Source organism: Bacillus rossius, chromosome 2, assembly GCF_032445375.1.
Source record: "Bacillus rossius redtenbacheri isolate Brsri chromosome 2, Brsri_v3, whole genome shotgun sequence".
Taxonomy (NCBI): Eukaryota; Metazoa; Arthropoda; class Insecta; order Phasmatodea; family Bacillidae; genus Bacillus; species Bacillus rossius.
This window is the reverse complement of record NC_086331.1, coordinates 89493284-89499283: the sequence shown is the minus strand read 5'-3', so window position 1 is coordinate 89499283 and position 6000 is coordinate 89493284. Positions and strand designations below refer to the sequence as shown.

The 6000-nt window shown below is 32.4% G+C and overlaps 1 protein-coding gene across 1 annotated transcript in view; it reads right to left on the bottom strand.

Moving 5' to 3' along the window:
* Positions 1-367: 367 nt before the first annotated feature.
* The window catches only part of LOC134529448 (ras-related protein Rab-35), a 59085-nt gene continuing 53452 nt past the window's right edge, over positions 368-6000 (bottom strand). The window contains exon 6 of the mRNA XM_063363555.1: positions 368-2813. The gene's annotated coding sequence lies outside the window, so the exon portion shown is untranslated. The remainder of the gene's footprint in view (positions 2814-6000) is intronic.

Below are 6000 nucleotides of genomic sequence, written 5' to 3'. Positions count from 1 at the left end.
TATTTATCTTATGCCAAGCTTACATATGGGTGGATATGACAAAAACACATTCTAACACTTTACACAATATAGCTAACTTCAGCACAATTAACAACTGTTTTAATTCAGAAAATATTTAAATGTGAAAAAATTTTAAATCTTAATTTTGGCATGTTTTAAATACCATTAAACATCACGTTCAATAACAAAAAATATATGTTACTTTTAATCAAGTGTAAATATGTATATATATAAAATACATATAATAGTTAAAATACTTCTATTGTTATCCTCTCTTACCAATTACGGTGCTCAAAATTAAAATTTAAATATATTCTATATCATACTTGGAGATTATGGAAAATTGTTTAAACAATATAGCCGTAAATTAATGCTGCACACTTATTTATTGCCAACAAAATGCAAATTTCGGACAGAATCATTTTCACACATGTTCAGGCTAGTGTTTATTTTGAAAACATGATCACAGACTACAATAACACACAAACACAGTAAAATAATACTCTCTTCTGTGAGCGATATATGGCTTGCTGCAGAAAAATGAGGTTGGATGGCGTCATGATCTATTCAAGCATTTTGTGCAACATATCTTACATACCTAACGTGCGTACAACTATTATGATCTTGCTAATGAAAGTGTGTAAGGAATACAGTGGGTTCAGGTAAGATTAATTCTACTACAGGTTGGGAACATCAATGTTATAAGTTTGGCACACTAATATGATACGCTGACACTGGTAATGTTCTTTCTAGGCAAAATTTATCTGTTGGTTGCTGCCAATATATCATTCTTATAGGGCTTGTAACATATTACAAATCTTTATCTTAAGCTTTCATGGCCAGAGTTTATAATTACTTTTTGGATTAAGGTGGATATCACGTCTCAGGAAATGATAATGTGCCAGACATTTTGGCTAACCATGTACAACGGCAATAATGACAGTCAGCATAAATTAACATGTGTTGATAATCGCCCTTGAAGATAACTACAACATGGACAAGCTGAAATGTTCCGCACATCATTTCCTGGGATGTGGTCACAATTTACAAAATGAAAACACTCTTATCTAGTCATCCTATTTCTTAAGTAATACAAGTAGATGGTATCTGCTCCTTTACTGTACGTTATGAAATATAATAAAATATTTTCATTCTGCTGAATTTTTCACAGAAGTTTGTAATGTACATTATATTTTATTCTGGTTCGGAACAGTGCCAAATTAATGATAAAGGTTAGGCTGATACAGAGTCATGTATCAGAGATAGAGATGTGAGTGGGAAAATTTTAGTATTTTTTAATACCAAAATAACTTTACATAATTTAACAAGTTAATATACCAACATAATAGTACAATCTTTCTACACTGTAGTTTGTATGTGTGTGAGTTACGTACTTATCCTCTATACAAAATTTTTATACCATTTGTAAAATTTCACTTTACTATTATATTAGAGTACTGGTAAAAAAATCAAGTCAAAAGTTAGTAGGTTATGAACTGTGGAGTATGCTCATATGTGTATAGTAAATTTTGTCTTTCTTTAACACCTAATGATTCACCTCTTCTATTATTTTATGTTTGTGTAAAACAGTTGATAAAATTTGTGTGTTTCTAAGACAATATAATTTTTCTGGAAAACTCATCTCTAATCACGGTTGCATGCAAACACTATAATTCCAACCCCCAATTCTTAACTTTTTTAACGCCCTAACTTGGTCATACAATTGGACCATTTAGAGCATAAAACGCTGTTTCCAAGACCGCTAGTTAGCTCATCAAGGCTAAAGACTACCACAATTAATACTTCTAGATTATTAAAACCCTTTATGTTTAAATCAAATACTGGCAGCACTTACATATAAAAAGTATAAAGTAAACATATTTCTTGGATCAGTAATTTATCATGATTCTTCCAGTTAAATAAAGCAAACATGTCGTACAATAGAACAACCGTGCGCCTAGCAGCCAAAATGTTCCTTGTGACAAAACTCCCCCATAAAAAAAAAAAACAAGTTTCCTACCTAACATGTAGTAGAATAAACCTTCATTCTGGTTAATGTTTTAAGGTCCATGTTACAAAATAGACCCAACACACTGTGTTTGTGTCCATTGAAGAGCACTGCAATTTAAGTCGCATCATTTTTTTGAAGGTGATATGAATATTCTGATTGTAAGCCTCACATTATTCATATTAACTGAAAAAATATAGATATATATATCTGGGAAACATTTCTAAACAGTGATGCATTTTGAAATGCTTGTATATTTATAAATCTAATAATGCTATAGAACTTAAAATAAATAAATGCTATGATGTAAATTTATAAATGCTATTATCCATCATCTTTACATAAGCACAACATTATTTTCATACAAGTAATGCAAGTTCTATTCCAATAACTGCATTTTAACTCCAGTAATAAACTGAAGAAGAATAAAGAATATAACACAAATGCAAAAACATTTGCTATTCATAACAAAACTTAAGCATAAAAAAACTTGTTTTGTTTTAACAATATGGTGCACAGCTACATTTTATATACATTACAAAAGTTGCAGTCAAATACATATTTTATAGGAACCTATATCTTTCTTGGTGACACAATTTACTTTCATTTCCATTTCAAGTTCTCATTTTACAGATTGTTTCACTATCTACTACTAATTGAAATGGTTGTTATTGTTTACACTGGAACACCAAACTGTTGATATTTTTCGTTCCACTTTGAAACTTTACACATGCAACTTCATTTGTAAAAATTTCTTCGTGTTTATTTATCATCTGGTTAGACAGTATATTAAATACTGCAGCACCTGAAAAAAAATTATTTTATTAGCACATAAATGTTACATAAATGTTTAAATGTGGATACTGCATGGCAGCAACATGTGCTATTCAGTCTCTGTATATTCCTTATGTAACAAAGCTCAGTCTAACATTGAGACAGGTATAATGGATAAGTTGTCCGTCCCAAACAAAATTTAACATTGCATGGATTAGTGAAAATGTTCTCAACAATGGTCATGTTCATTCACCATTCCTACATTTTTGAGTGCCATCAAAAGTTGAGTTGTGAGAGCGAGGGATAGTCAAGTATGTTTAATTGAAGGGGATAAAAGTCATATTACTTCAATAAATTTAAAAGGTTCTGCAGTAAAGAAGAGCAAAATGGTGTAGCCTTCCACTGCAACCATTTGCCAATGAACAAAACCCACGCATGCACAACTCACACACACACACACACATGCAAAACACACACATGCATGCATGCATGCACAACACACACACACATGCATGCATGCACAACACACACACATGCATGCACAACACACATGCATGCACAAAACACACACATGCGTTCAAAACACACACACGTGCACACAAAACACACACATGTGCAAACACACACGTGCACAAAACACACATGTGCACACATACATAAGACACAAACATACATGCAAACATAACATACATGCAAACATAACATACATGCAAACATAACATACATGCAAACATAACATGCATGCAAACACAACATGCATGTAAACACAACATGCACGTAAACACAACATGCACGTAAACACAACATACATGCAAACACAACATACATGCAAACACAACATACATGCAAACACAACATACATGCAAACACAACATACATGTAAACACAACAAAAAAACCACAAGCATACACACTATGTGCACACATGCACAGTATGTTTCCAAACACACTGGGTAGTCCTGATTAGTTCATGTCTGATAATACATAAGTTCTTATATTTTTATTTCTAAACAAATATAAACCTTAGATTCCAATGCACAAAACAAAATAAACACATGAAACTTCCATAGAAGAACAGATGTTTAGCAATAGCTAGCACATCAGCATTTCCATCTGCTTGAGGCACTAACAATACCTTCACATGCATTGTAGGTTGTCTAGATAAAAGCTACTTTAGACACAGAAAGAATACTAAAATTAACTACAGTGAGTGAGATAGAGAATTTTGGCTCTGGAAAATTTCTAGCAAGAAAAAAATACCTGCAGGAAACCGGACGGATCAATGATTGAGGTTTACAAACCAAATATCCATAATTTTACGTGAAAATTGTGTTTCACTTTCAGTATGTGATATTGAGTGATAGCATACGGATAAACCGTAAATTTTTACAAATTTTCCCCAAAAAGAAGAATTTTAGTCTGATTCAACTTTCCGAAGCTTTGCAGATTCCCACGTTTTAAATAATGCAAGTGGTATGTTTGGTAATTTCTTGAGTTTGTTAGGTGTCTCACTTTTGTATTTAGCTGCATATTAAGTAATGGCTGACACTGTTGCATAGCAAACAGTTGTAACCATTCTTTTCTTTCAGAAAAATATTACTATAGCAAATTTTCTTCCCGTTCAGTTGCAAACACACTAAAAATCGACATGTTAGGTCCACAAATATAGGAAAATCTGATATCGTAAACTTACAAGCCTGGTTTTAATCCACTTATTTATAAAAAAAACTCATTTATACCAAATTCATAAAATTTTGGTCACTTCAATTTTCAAGTATACATGTTTTACTGCAATATTTATTTATACAGTTAAATACAAACTAAGGCTATAATGGTGACCAGAGAGAGAAAAGTTGTAACAAAGCAATGAAGATATATTTTATAGATTTTTTTTATATATTATACTTGCTGCTTTGGAACACCAAATTAAATTAGTGGATGTTTTCCAAATTACATTCTTAAAGGTTGTTAAATTGGCTGTGCAGGGTGGCTAGATACATTGCCGAAAAATTACCTGACATTTCCCCGAAATTTCCAACTGTAACTTAAACATTTCCCCTAGAATTTCTTTCAATGCAAATTGTATCGAAACAGTAAATTACCAACTTCATTTATTATATTGCACTTTAAATTAAATTAAAACATTACTCAACAAAAGATCCTTTCTGATGTTATCAACCACTACATCATAGGTACAAAATTTGGTGCTCTACTTGAGTTAACGAATATCACTTTCATGAAACACATCAAATTTTGAAATGAAGTTTACACAGTCGCACATATTATTCAAAAATATGTAATGAAAGCTATGATGGTTATATCAGTCATGTCACCAGTGTACAATTTGAAGACATTTCAGTTTTTAGACGAGGCTCCTCAAACTTAAAGAAATTTACCAGTTCATTTTAAACTAAAAAACCAACACAATATCAATTTTAATTTGTTAGGGCTTTGATTTCTTCTTCGATCAAAGAAGCTAGCTTTCGTGCTTCCTCCAACAACTTCTGTTTCTTAAACTCCAACTGTTTTGCAATGGATGCAGATCGTTTTTTTTTTCCACTTTAATTCTCTCTTCCTCATCTGCTTCTCTGGACTGCTTTTCCAGAGCTTCAGAATAATGGGCTCTTGCATTTCTGGCAAAACGAAGTAACTTCTTGGTTATCTGTAGCTTTTCAATTCCACCTTCAGCTAGCACAGCATCACACTTGTCTGTGTGCTACAAGAGACATTTCCTTCTGATTTACAACTATACATTCTCGATTTACCGAAAATCCTTTCTCCAAGCTACTGTTTCCATGAGACAAAATAAATACAATTTTTAAGTCGGAAGTCAAATCTTGGTATCACCAGTCTCAGGAATCATTTCAAGCCACAATCTGTCTAGCCTATGATCTTTTACAAAAAATCCAAAAAAAATTTCCCTGAAATTGGGCAAACTACTCTTGAACTGACGATCTATGCGATCTGCGGTCATGCCAGAGATCCAGTTGTTTACTACTAACATCTCCAAGAAACACCTCATTTGTTCATCACGCACTGCCTGTAGAACAGAAACTGCTGGATCTAAAAATTATATGGCTTTGGTTAACTTGAACCACATCATTTGAATCGCGAAGAGCTTTTTTTGTAGCATACCCAATATCCAAATTCTTTACAGGTTGCAAGTTATTCTTGTCTGAAACATCAATGTCACACAACACTGACTTTGCAGCAATAACA